This window comes from Dasypus novemcinctus, chromosome 14 (assembly GCF_030445035.2).
Source record: "Dasypus novemcinctus isolate mDasNov1 chromosome 14, mDasNov1.1.hap2, whole genome shotgun sequence".
Classification (NCBI taxonomy): domain Eukaryota; kingdom Metazoa; phylum Chordata; class Mammalia; order Cingulata; family Dasypodidae; genus Dasypus; species Dasypus novemcinctus.
In genome coordinates this window covers 55,422,915-55,436,983 of record NC_080686.1, presented here as the reverse complement: position 1 = coordinate 55,436,983, position 14,069 = coordinate 55,422,915, and the positions used below count along the sequence as shown (strand labels likewise).

General features: G+C 33.5%; 1 protein-coding gene across 4 annotated transcripts in view; it reads left to right on the top strand.

The window, feature by feature from the left end:
* The window catches only part of TRIQK (triple QxxK/R motif containing), a 156,782-nt gene that overhangs the window by 20,228 nt on the left and 122,485 nt on the right, over positions 1-14,069 (top strand). The window lies entirely within an intron of this gene.

Genomic DNA, 14,069 nt, shown 5'->3' with positions numbered 1-14,069 from the left:
AGGTCTTGAAGGATTCCTGTGAGTTCGAGGTAGATAAAGTTAAGGTTTGAGGCAAGGAGAACAAGATTTTCAAAGCCACAAAGCTGTTGATCGGATGTTGTGGTCTTAATAAGTTCAGTGGCTTGAACATAAGTTGGAGAAAAGTAGCTAGAACTAAAGTAATAAGGTCCATTGGGCCTGTTGAAGCTCTACTATGCCATGCAAACCATTTTCATCTTGTAGCAGTGAGGTTCCATTCTTTTTTCTTAAACAGTAGAGCAACATGAGAAGATTAGTATTTTAGAATAGTGGTTCTCAAACTTTTTCAAATACAACACACCATAAAATTTTTAAATTCTCTGACGATATCTTCACAGAATGAAAGTTGTATAGGTGTACACCTTCCTATGTCCTATGTCTGCCAAACTTTTCCTTGAAGGACCGTAAGTAATTTCCCTGATTACCCTAGGAACTTACTTGATATGTAAGTTTATGTAAGCACACTATTAAATAAACTGCAATCGTTTTAAATTTTCAGAAGGTTAAGAAGTTACTGTAAGGTAACAGAGTAATCTGTTCTGGCTTCTCTTGGGTACAGAGAACTGCTTTAAGACCAAACATGATGTGTATGTTTGTACACATCACCACTTTGATATATGGCTTATAAAAACTGTGAAAACTTGAGATGATAGTTTAGTTACAGGACACTTGGACATACACTGGATTTTCTTTTTCTTAGATAATTGAAAAACAATGTTTAATCAAATAAAGTTAAACCATATTAAAAGACATATCCCATTTTTTTAACAAATCAATTTAATCAATACATATTAATAAAGCATAAATCTATCCAAAGTGTACAATCAGTGGTATTTGGTATAATCACATAATTGTGCATTCATCACTTCAGTCATTTTTAAAGCATTTTCATTATTCCAGTAATAATAATAATAATAATAAAAACTAACCAACCAACCAACCAAACAGAACTTTTCACTTTTCAATCTCCCTATGCTTCCCCTGCTATTCTTTCTTTTCTTTAGTTTATTTGTATTTATATTTTGTAAAAACAGTCATATATATACAATATCACCCATATTTGTATTTTACATGAGTTTTCACTGTGTTAAACAGTCCCAAATTAATTTTTTAGATTTTCTTCTAGTAATACAAATGACTTTCCTTTCAACCACTGTTACACCCATACAATAGCTCTGCTGGTCACAAACACTATGATGTGCTCTCACCAGTTCCATTTCTAAAGATTTTTACAAACAACATTTTAACCAATTCTTCACAGATTAACCATCACCTTTCCATTCTCTAACCTCCTATTTTCTGGTGACCTGTATATTCTAATTATTAATTCTGTGGGTTATATAATATATTTAGTTCATAATAGCACAATAATACAGTGCTTGTCCTTTTGTGTCTGGCTTGCTTCACTCAACATAGTGTTCACTCAACATAACATGTTGTCTTATGCTTCATGACTTCATTTCTTCTTACTGCTATAATCTTCCAACATATGTATACACCACAGTTTATCCGTTCATCACTTGATGAACACCTGGGTTGTTTCTGTCTCTTGGCAATCATGACTAATACTGCTATGAAAATCGGTGTGCAGATGTCTGTTTTGTATCACTGCTCTCAATTCTTCTTGGTATAATACCTAGGATTGGTATGGCCAGGTCACATGGCAAATCTGTATTCAGCTTTGTTAGGAACTGCCAAACAGTCCTCCACAGTGGCTGTACCATTTTATATTCCCAGTAACAGTGAATGAGTGTTCCTATCTCTCCACATCCTCTCCAACATTTACGATTTTCTGACTTTTTAATAGTGACCTAATAGATGTGAAATGATATTGCATTATAGTTTTGATTTGCATTTTCCTAATCACTAGCAATGTTGAACACTTTTTCTTTCTTTTTTTTTTTTTGCCATGTTTTAAACTGGTAGTTGGTCTTTCTATTGTTGAGTTGTATGATCTCTTCATATATCATGAATATTAAACCCTTTACGGATATGTGATTTTTAAATATTTTCTTCCATTGAGTCAGCTGCCTTTTCAACCCTTTGACAAAGTCTTTTGAGGAGATTCCATTTATCGCTTTTTTCTTTTATTGCTTGTACTTTGGGTATAAGGTTTAAGAAACTTATCACCTACAACAAAATCTTGAAGATGGTTTCCTACATGTTCTTTAAGGAATTTTATGGATGTCATCTTTTATTTAGGTTCTTGACCCATTTTGAGTTAATTTTTGTATAAAGTGTGAGATAGGGTTTTCTTTCTTTCTTTTGGATATGGATATGCAGTTCTCTCAGCACCATTTGTTGAATAGATTGTTCTGGCCCAGCTGGGTGGGCTTAATAGCCTTGTGAAAAACCACTTAACGATATATGTGAGGGTTTATTTCTGAGTTCTAGATTTGGTTCCATTGGTCAATCTATCTGCGCTGGGCGGCTCTCCTTATGGGGTGCACTCTTTGCGCATGGGGCTCCCCAACGCGGGGGACACCCCTGCATGGCAGGGCACTCCTTGCACACATCACCACTGTGCGTGGGCCAGCTCCACATGGGTCAAGGAGGCCCTGGGTTTGAACCATGGACCTCCCATGTGGTAGGCGGATGCCTTAACCACTGGGCCAAGTCCGCCGCCAGGACTTAATCTTAATGAGTTTCTCTTGTATGTGATGCTTTGCTTTTCTCTTGCTGCTTTCAGAATCTTCTCTTTATTTCTGATATTTGTCATTCTGAATAATAGGTATCTTGGGGTAGTTATATTTGGCTTTATATGTTTGTGGGGCATTGTCCTTCTTGGATAGTAATATTTAGGTCTTTCATAAGCGTTGGGAAGTTTTGGGCCATTATTTCCTCAAATATTCTTTCGCCCCTTTTCCATTTTCTTCTCCTTCTGGGACACTGATAATGTGTATTTTTGTGCATTTTGTGTTGTCTTTCAATTCCTTGAGACCCTGTTCCATGTTTTCCATTCTTTTCTTTCTGTTCTCCTGTCTTTTCTTGTTCATATGTTCTGTCTCTGAAATCACTAATTCTGTCTTCAAGCAGTTCAAATCTGCTCTTATATGCCTCTAATGTATTTTAATCTCATCCATCATGTCTTTCATTCCCATAATCACTCTTATTTTCTTTGCAGGCTTTCAAATTGTTCTCTGTGCTCACTCAGTGTCTTCTTAATATCCTTTATCACTTTAGTCATATTTTCCTTCAAGTCTTTGAATTGATTCAGGAAAGTTGTGTGATTATCATTGATTGTCTTAAATCCTATATCTCTTCAGGATATTTTGTTTGTTCTTTTGGCTGGACCATCTTTTCCTGTTTCCTAGTGTGGCTTGTAATTTTTTGTTGATGTCTAGGTATCTGAATATGTTGGCAAATTTACTTTGATGGCCAATTTCTCTCTCTTGCCTAGTGTTTTTTATTCACAGCTCTTATTTGATATTTGGTTCAACTTATTCTAAGTCTTTAAAATTTCTCAGCTCAGGTTATCAAAATCATGCCAGAGACTTGCTAATAGGGCACAGATGTTTTCCCCAGGAAATAGGGTACAGAGAGAACAAAAGCATTTTTTGTCTACACAATTTCCAGACCAGTCAGTAGATGGTGCTCAGTGCACCTTTCCAGGGGGAGTATTTCAATCTGTTTTCCTATGTTTTGGTCTGGTCAGAGCCAAGATTCTAAGTGGGTTCTGCTGACAGAATTCATTGAAGAAAACCCCCCTGACACCCCCTCCCTTTTCCCTTGTAACAGCTGACAGGGTGGAACATGTCTGTTTGCCTCTTAGTCAGCTGCGTTGAACCAGTTTTTTTTCCCCCAGCTTAATATCTTGAGGGTGAAGGAGGGGAGCCCTTCCCAGCTACTGCTGGGGTGTGGTAACTCATGTTTTTTGTTTCATGTTCTTCGTCTCTCTGTCCCCTCCTTACCCTTCTGGGAGTTGTGAAGTACTGTCTTTGTCTGCTGTCCTCCAAAGCAGGTTCCTCAGACGGGTTTTGGCTCTTTCCCTGTTATTTTTTTGTGTGAGAGTGTTGAGCCCTGCCTGCCTAATTCAACACCACCTTCCCACCAGACCATATCCCATTTTGAACCTTGATTTATATATATTTGAAAATAGTTTTCAATAATATTGCCTTGCATTTTTGTAGACCTTTATACTTGATGCATTATTTTCATAAAAATGATTCTGTTTCATCTTTATTTTAATCTCTGTGATATATTTAAAAGGCCTCTTGTCTCCATGTTACCTGTGTAGAGCCGATAACTTAGATTGGTGGTCTGAAGACATTTTCCCTTTAGAAAAGAGAGTGAGATCTGTGACTGGATAGCTTTGAGCTGAAATCTCTGCTCTTCTTGTCAACTGTGTATGCTTGAGCAAGTCATTTAATTTTTAGGAGCCTCAGTTTTGCATTAATGGTTAATTGTACCTCTCTTATAACATGAATCTTTTGAGATTTGGTGATATATGTGGGAACGTAAAAGTTGGGGTTGATTAAACACAATTGTTTTTATAGATTAGACTATACAGATTGAAATAAGAGAAAATAATTTCAAATCATTCTCTTTACTTTCATACCTGACTCTAAAACACAGTGGAAGCCTCTTTCACTACTTTTCAGATAACTCTACAATGAACCATTTTTAAAGCATGTTCTGCAAAAATAAGTGTAATAGGGGTCTTTACTCAAATAAATAGGGGTCTTACTCAAATAAATTTGGAACATCTTGGGTTAAGTAAATTTAAATAGTTTTTTGTATTACAGGACTTCTCAGAACATTTATTATGAAAATGTACCTTGTGAAAAGGGGATGTAGTATGCAACATTTTCGAAATATATTTTCCCATAGAAATTTCCTTGGTTTAAGCATGTAACAGATTTACCATATGAAGAAAACCATTTGGAAAATGCCACCACAATGCTTTTAATTTGTAGATGATTATGGAACTCGAAATTATCAATTTCATATTTCTATAGACTCTATTTTGAATTGCAGTAAGAAAAAGCAACCAAGAGTATTATTTTTGGTATTTGGAATTGAACTGCCAGGAATGCAAGCACAGTTTCCTCAGTAAAAACCTTGTCTTTGGAAAATATCACCTCTTGGCAGCCCTCCAGGGTTCAGACTTGGCAGCATCAAGGACACAACACAAGGTGTGTTTATTTGATTTAACATTTGGCAAAGGTGCTTTGATTTGTGGTTTATTTTCTTAACCTTTGTTTTTCTTGTTTTGGTTTGTTTGCTCTGGCAGTGAACTTGGGTTTGGAACATTGTTCTTTTATGCAAGGCAGTATTACAATAGAGAAATGTTTTTAGTTGTGTTTATTTTGTGGTATTTGGGAAAATCCAAGTAAATGAAGCAAGATCCTTAGAGCTATAAATCTAACTCTCATTCGTTTGTTAAATCATTTACTATTACTGGTTGTCTACTAGGATTTGATGTTACATTAAATACTTGGTCTCGCTTGACGTTTGATATATTATTATATTTTGGTAAATTATTATAGTTTGCTAATACAATGTTCTTGGATATTAAGTAATGAACAGATCAAGAAAATCATAAAATACCAATTATTCAACATTATTAATCTGATTTTTAAATTAATTTATATAACCATGTTTCACATGTGTTATGGAGAAAGGCAGTATAACATGAAATGAAAGAACATGGTCCCTTGTTATATCTCTGACCTCATCTCCTACTATCCCCCACATTCAACTTGGAACTCTTAAATGGCTCCCTGTTTTACTGGAGGTAAAAGTTAGAACTCTTAAACTGTCTTACATGTCTCTATAATTCCTGGCCTATTGCTATCTCTCTAATGTCATCTGTAACTACTGTGGTGTTCACTCACTTGCTCTAGTCTACTGGTCCACTTACTGTTCTTTGTGACTAGGTATGTTCTCATCTTAGGGATTGACACTTATTATTACTCCCTCAATTCAAATAAACTGAATTGCTATGCCCTTAGATACCTGCATGGGTGGTGTCCTTTTTTCCTTTGGGTTACCTTCTAAATTAGGCCTTACCTGGCTATCATCCAATACTTAAATCCCCTTTTCTGCCCTGTTTTCTTGCGTTAGCCTTTATCAATCTAATATACTATATCTTTTATACTTTTTTGTCTTGCTTATTGCCATTCTCCCTCACATGCATATAAGATCCTGTGAGAACAAGGGTTTTTGCTCGCTCTCTTCTTTTTTCTTTTTTTTTTTTTTTTCAGGAGGTACTGGGGAGTGAACCCACGACCTTGTACATGAGAAGCAGGCACACAACCACTGAGGTACATCCATTTCCCAATTAGAGTTAGTTTTTTCATTTGTTTGTTTGTTTTTAGGAGGTACTGGGGATCAAACCTGGGACCTCGTACATGGGTAGCAGGTGCTCAGCCACTGAGTTATATCTGCTCCTTTCTTTTTCAATCTTGCTCTAGCAACCCGGCCCTTGACAAGTGAATTATTTAATGAATGGTTAAATTAGCAAGTATTTTTAAAGTACTTCCTATGAGCAGGCACTCTGCTAGGTGATGAGGGTACAGGGATGAAGTACGCAGTTCTTGCCCTCAAGGAGTACAGTTTAAAAAGGGAGATTGATAATTATAGCAGCCATCTTACTATAGTGTTGTGTTATGATAAGAGTATGAATAGAATGGTCTCATCACTTAGAGATGCAGCATTTAAATTAGACAATCTTGGACTTACGAAGTTTTCCTGAAAAATGTGACTCTTTGTATCAGGCAGAATAGCCTAGATAATCCTATTGTAACAAAAAACCCCTTATCTTAGCGTCTAAGCACAACAAAAATTTATTTTTTACATTGGCAACATGTCCAAAATAAGTTGGTAGGGAAGCTTGGGGACCTAGGACATTGACGGTTTCTTCTGGATGTACTTCCATTATCACTGCAGAGAAAGGAGAGTGGTTAATTGTGCACTGGTATATAGAATTTCATTGGTCAAAGCAAATTACTTGATTTAAAATGGGAGCTGTAAAGTACAAAATTGCCTTGTACCCCTAGGGAGAGGAGAATTGGAAGATTTGAGAAAAGAATCAATGACTGTCGTGCCCTTTTACTGTTTTGAAGGAGGAGTATAAGATATTCAGGTAAAGAAGTATTTAAAAAGCATTTCCAGGAAAAGGAACAAAGTGGGCAAATGCAATAAGGTTTTCTGTACACAGAACTGTGTACAAATCAAATTAGTTGTTGCCCAGATTGTGTATGGAATAGACAGGTGAAGCAACTGGAGAGAAAGGCAAGGCCAGAGTATTTCAAACTATGAAGGTAGAATTCCATCTTAAAGGACATAGAGAAGCATTGAAGTATATAATATACTTCAAGGGAATTTCTTTGCCAAATTTTAATTTGTAAGAAATCAAGAAGAAAAGAGAGAGAGAGCAAGAAGGAGGATGGGTTTGAGGGGAGCAGGACTAGAAGCAATGAGGTCATTTATGATACTTATGTAGTAATTCAGGTGAGGCCCCAGACTAAGGAAAACATTGACAGAGGAGTAAGGAAGGAGGGGAACAAAAGGTTAAAAGGCAGAGAAAGAGTTTATGGGGATAGACTCCAGAGGAAGCCTCTTCAGCAGATGCATTGCTTCTTACACTGATACCTGAGTGAGGTACTGATGCAGTGGGTGTTGATGTCCAAGCATGAGTGCATGTGTTTGGTGTGTTGTGTGTGTTTGGTGTGTGTGTGTGTGTGTGTGTGTGTGTGTATCAAATGTCAGGAATTCTTACCTGATGGCTTGTATTTTCTCTGTGACTTGGGAAGCAAGGCCATGTACCCAGACTAAAATTAAGGTTGGGTGAAGGACTTCAGGAGAGCTGTGCAAGTTGGAATAGCTACTGAGTCAATGGAATATATGCAGATTTGGGGCAGAGATATTGCTGGGCAGTATTGTGCACCCTGATAGAAAACCAGATTATATTTTACTGCAATAATTGCTTGGGGAAGCTCAGTTGCTTTAAAAAAATGTTTAGAATTCAGCAGTAATTTCAAAGTATGTACTTGAAAAGAATTTTATGATGCATTATCCATAAGGAGCTCCTAAGCTGTAATTTAGCCCCTGTCCAAGAATCTTATTGTGATAGAAACACAAATTGTTTCATAACAGGAAAATTTTCTAAAATTAGTGATCTAGTGTTTTTATAAAATCATTTTTAAGAATAGACTTTTTTCAATTTTTTTAATTAAAGAAGTTGTAGGTGTACAGAAAAATCATGCATAAAATACAGAGTTCCCATATACTGCTCTGTTATTAAGTTCCATTAGTGTGGTATATTTGTTATATGATAGACTTTCAAAAAAGTAATACAATGTTATGGTGAAGTTTCAATTTCAAAAAGAAATTCAGAAAGTGATTGAAATATTTATGGTATTTTTCTTTGTTTTTTTTTTTTTTTTTTACAAGACTTTACTTGGAATGTATTTTAATTTAAAGGATATTCCAAAATTGTTTCTTATTTCCTATTGTGGTAGGCCCAGGGTTATCTTAGACATTTGGGATACTGTTTGTCATTGCATATTAAAGTTTTGATGCTTTGATGTCCAAACTAGCTTTATCTGTTGTCAGGCTGCTCTAGTAGAAGGAACTATACAGGTCTGTGTAATGCGGATAGTGGATATATAAGAGAAATTGTGACTTAAGAAATAATGTCAAGAGTTTACAATTCTTGAGGAGTGATTAAGAAAGAACTGTTGGAAGTGTTGACCTGAGAATGTTCTTTTTTTGGACTAAAAGTTAATTTGGACATCTGATAAAGAGATTCAGTTGTTGGCTTGTAAAAATGGAGAATAGCGCTTAACCTTTTCTGTCCAGAAGCCTTCCATTTTAGAAAGTAAATACATTTGAGTGTCGGTTGTGTGCATTATGTAATCAAGTAACTTACACTTTATTAATCCAGAGTTTCCAACACTTGCTGAAGATAAGACAGTGTATATAACTTGGCATTTTTAAAGATATCCAGAGATATTTTTATTGAAGCCCCTTAACAGATGGTAGAAAGTGGTTAGAGGTCAAATAATAATAGAAGCTGTATAATTTATAGGTAATTAAGCTGTTAGAAGCTTAGTATATTGAGACAGTTCTTAACCTTAAGTACCTTAAATGAAAGGGAGATCATTTAATTTTTTATAAATGTGAGTTTATCAAGTACAGGTTGTCTTTTGGTCTAAAATACTATTTGGGGTATATGGTGTCTCAACAGTGAGTGATTGATTAAACCAGCATGATGTAATGATATTAATAATAATTATTGGGCACTTACTATGTGAAAGGCACTGTGCTAAGTACTTTATATGAATTACCTTTTTAATTTAATCCTTACAGCAACCATATGAGATAGGTTACCATTTTAAAAATGGAAAATGAGCTTAGTTATTCAACACAGCTGAAAAGAAACAGAAAAACAAGGAAATGAGTTACAGTAGGTAAGAATTAGGTCACCTTTTATCAGGCTCATATTCTTATAAAAAGATAGCTTTTAGTGATATTTTAAAACACAAAGCATTTTAATTACATTTATAATAATTAAACATACAATATAAATCTTTAAAGTTAATGTGATTATTTTCAGGAGATTATTTATTAAAAAATATGTATTGTATCTACTGTATGCCTGATGTTGTTCTAATTGTTTGGGATTCTTCAGTGTACAAAGCAAAAGATCCTTGTTCTTATACTTATTCTAGTGGGGGAAGTCAGAAAATAAACAATGGCCTAAGTTTAATATGAGAAAAAAAAACCCCACATTTTAATATTTTAAACCTAATAGCTAATAAGGCTAAGGTAAAATGACCTTTCTGATTGCAACACTGGTAATGTAATTGTTTGTATCATTGTGTAGTGCCTCCATGAAATCATGAAAAGTATAAAATATTGATTGTTGTAAATGGTTATTTATTTTAAATAATTAATTTGAGATTAAATATCATTGAAGATTGCTGTGAAGAAATCTCTTCAACTCTTCCCGCTCTACACACTGAAGAGGCAGCATTTCAAGAAAGCAATTAAATGTGATTTGCCATTTGTAAAGGAACTTTGTTTTCTATAATTACAGACCTAGGCAGTCTATGGCTAAAGGAGAATGAAAATGAATTTTTTAAAAAAGTCCTAGGATATGTTTTTTTCCTGAAGGACATAGTTCAGTGCAGAATTAGCACCTAAAAATAACTTCAAATGCTCATGATTAAAGATTGAATTTTATTCTTTTTGTTTGGAATATATGGGGTGTGTCTTTCTGTGTGTATGAGAGAAATGAGGGGATAGAATGAATATGTTGGAACTCCCCAGGTACCTTTGTTTCTGTAGCTCTTTAGAATCCTAGTACTGTAATTCAGGGAATTGACTAAACATTTACTATAGATATTGTTAACACAGAGGATGCTGTTTTTTTCTGTATTGTGTTTCTTTTTCTTTCCCTCAGGTGATCTCAGTATTACCGCATTGGATATAACTGAACTGCTCTATTTGTTAGACCATTTTCCATTAATTCTTTCTTATGAATGCTTTAAGAGTTAAATAATGGATATGGCTTATGGACTTAGTTATTCAAGTATAATGATGTGGTACAGTGAAAAATTAAAACATTCAATCATAAGGTCATTAACAAAGAATGAAAAAGAATTAAGGGCAAATGAAAAAAAGATTTTAAGATGAAATCCAAGTTCAAGTATAAAGATCACTGTGGTAAGAGAGGCATAGGAAGGGTTTTTCAGAGGATATAATCTGTATTAAAAAAAGAAAATCAGTTTGTACTGGAAGAGATAAATGAAAATGTTTGGAACAGGTTCTAAAACTTTTCTGGAAAAAGTAGAGGTAACAAAAGTGACAGGTAGTTAAAACATGAATGGTGAGGAGTATGACACATTATGGAGTGATATAGTCCAATCAGAGATTGTGATTATGGCCAATAAAGTGAAAAAGTTGGGAAACAACATTCTTTTTCTTTTATTTCCTGTAATTGCTTTAGTTCGCTTATTCATGGAATAAGAACTGTTTACCTTCACAAATACCAGCTTCTGATCTGAGCTATACAAAGCAAGTTTAAAGGCAAGGACTCAGAGTAGTTCATAGCCATTTTATTATATTCTTTTTTAAATGCCTTATTTGAAAGGGAATGTCCTGGTTTGTGATTTTCATATTTCTCTCCCTTTTATAAAGAGGCAGATGGTATGAAAAGTGGACTCCCTTATTTAAAGGAAATGTTGATATTTATAACCAAGCTTATCTCCAGCAAGATTTGTTTTTTGCAGCTGTTCCAGGTTGGAAAAAATAAAAAACATTATATTAAAGCCTTGACTTGTTTTTCTTCCCATATTTGGAGAGGGGGGGATTCTTAAGAATGTGAAAAAGTGATGTTTGATTTTAAACATGAATGCAATGTAAACTGTGATTTTTTTGCATCTATATGTGAATTTTCTGTTTGTATGCTGTGATGATATTACTCTTTTTGTTTCACTGGTCTATTTCCTAGATACATCACACTTGAGAAATAATTTTACTCATTATTTTCTATATATCATCAAAGGATTCTAGGAAATGCAGTAGATTTTCATTAAGGATTAGCTTATGCTTTAAACAAACCTCTTTCCAATTTCCCAATTTTGGTATTGTAGTCATTTTTCTCTCTACCTAGAGCATCCTTTTTATTGGGAAATTAACTTTTATTATTCTTTCTTATAGTTATATTATTTACTATAAGATATATATATTTGCTTTTTTTCTTTGCTTCTATCTTTAATTATAAACGCTGATGTTTTCTAATATTGTGGATATTTAGTTTTGTAATACAATTGAAAACGAACTTCATTTTATACTGTAAATGTAATACATGGAGTATCTCTTTGGATACATGTTAATGCTAAAATGAATATCTATCCTTGCACTAACATATCTTTGTATATATATGTGTATCTGTAGACATACCCACACATACATGTACAATTTTCCATAAGGAAGGACATTTTTTAATAAGTATATTGATTAACTGGGAATAAATGTGCTAATTATTGATTAATGTGAAGATAACTTATTCAGCATGCTTGTCAAATTAAAGCAAGCTCCACTATTTATGTAGAATTAAATTCCTTAATATGAAACACTATGCAAATAATGATTGTTAGATTTGCATATTTTTCCTCTTTAATAGTTGAAGCCAAAATTTATTTAAAAGTGTCTTTTGTTGCTCTATCACCAGTTACTGTTTCACTATTTTCTTTAATATCACGAATATCAGCAAATGTTTAAATCTGTGAAACCAACCATTATTAATAGCAAACAATTTAATGATCTCCAGGGAGATTTCTTGCTGTTTTCTGAATAAACTTTTAAAGCTGCAATTTTAAATTTACAAAATAAAGAATAATTCTCTTTAATCACACATTACATGAGTACCTTTTTACATTTTATCAGTTCATTCTGTTCTACTTTTATTCTTTCATTATTCTTTATATAACAATATTCACAGTTAAAAGTGTTAAGCAAACAATATGGGAACTCTTTGTTGGTGTATCACAACTCTCTATTTTTTAAATAAGATATCCTTTACCCTCTACTATAATATTTCATTACAAAAATGCCATTCTTTTTTTACATGAATTCTTGCCTAATGTGGGCTTAGTGAAAATTTAAATGGAATTCTTAAATAGTTTGAAATAAATTGCGATAATACTGTCTTAGTGAAAGCTGCTCACCATGTAACAAACCAAAATGTTCTGCAAAGTATGAAACTGTGCAAATAAAAATCTTTTTTAAAATCAGTTTTATTGAAATGCATTCATAAACCATACAGTTCATCCAAAGTGTACAATCACTGGCATTTGGTACAATCACAGAGTTGTGCATTCATCACTTCAATCAATGTCTATGTTCATTTCCTACTTTGTTAGCCAGGAAACCAAAATATATATTTTTCAAATTCTTTGCAAATAATAAAGATGAAAGAATGTTTTTTCAAACAGTACATTATGTATCTCAATGATATGAGCTCACATAGAGCTAGAGCATAAATAAAATATATTCTTATATGACATAACTGAAGAAAGAGGTGCTGTTTAATCATTTAAATATAGAAGAAGTAACAGTGTATAAAAGAAAGTGAAATAATGTATAATCTATATTAAAATTATTGGAATTTTTATTTAGAAAGCATTTATATATTTCCTGTGCTTGCACTTTTTTTTTCCCTCATACCTTTTTATTATGAACATCAATGATCTTTAATCTCTCAGTTTATGGGGGCAAGTAGCAACCTACTGAAAAAAATTATCCTTTGAAAATATCTTTCTTTGAGGGCTCAATTCATAGGTAAAATGTTAACTGTCTGAAAGTTGATTTGATCAACACTTGAAAATTGACAAGTGGGAAAGTGAGAAAACTTAGAGTTTAATGCCATTTTATGCTAACAATAAAAAATTGACTTAAAATAAAAACCATGGAAAATGTATGTTCATGGGTTATGGTGATATTTTAACTTTTTTAAAAAAATTAAGCATTTTAAATTTATTTTTAAAGGAGTTTTAGATTACATAAATGTAACATTGAAAATTTGGGGATTCCCATACCCCCTTCCCCCACTTTCCCACATCAACAACATCCCTCACCAATGTGGTACTTTTGCTACAATTGTTGACATATATTGAAGTATTGCTATTAAGCATGGTCTAGAGTTTATATTATGGTTTACGCTGTGTACTGCACAATTTTCTACATTTTGCCAAAATGTATAATGATTTGTATCCATGATTGCTACATCATGCTGAACAATTACAGTGTCACAAAAATGCCCTATGCCACACCCACTCCTCCCTCTCCCTCCCTTCAGAACATTTTAACTTTTTAATAAAAACATAGTTTAGGAAAATATCTAGCAAAATTTGTACATCATTTTGTCTTGAAAATGAATTACTGTTAATTCCAGCATGGATATGTTTAACTGACTCAGTATTCTAAATATTAGATGACTCATTTACAGTTATATATTTTCTATTTCTGCATAACAAATGATTGTATTAATAGCTTAAAACAACAACTATTTATTCACTCAGTTTTATAGGTCAGTAGTC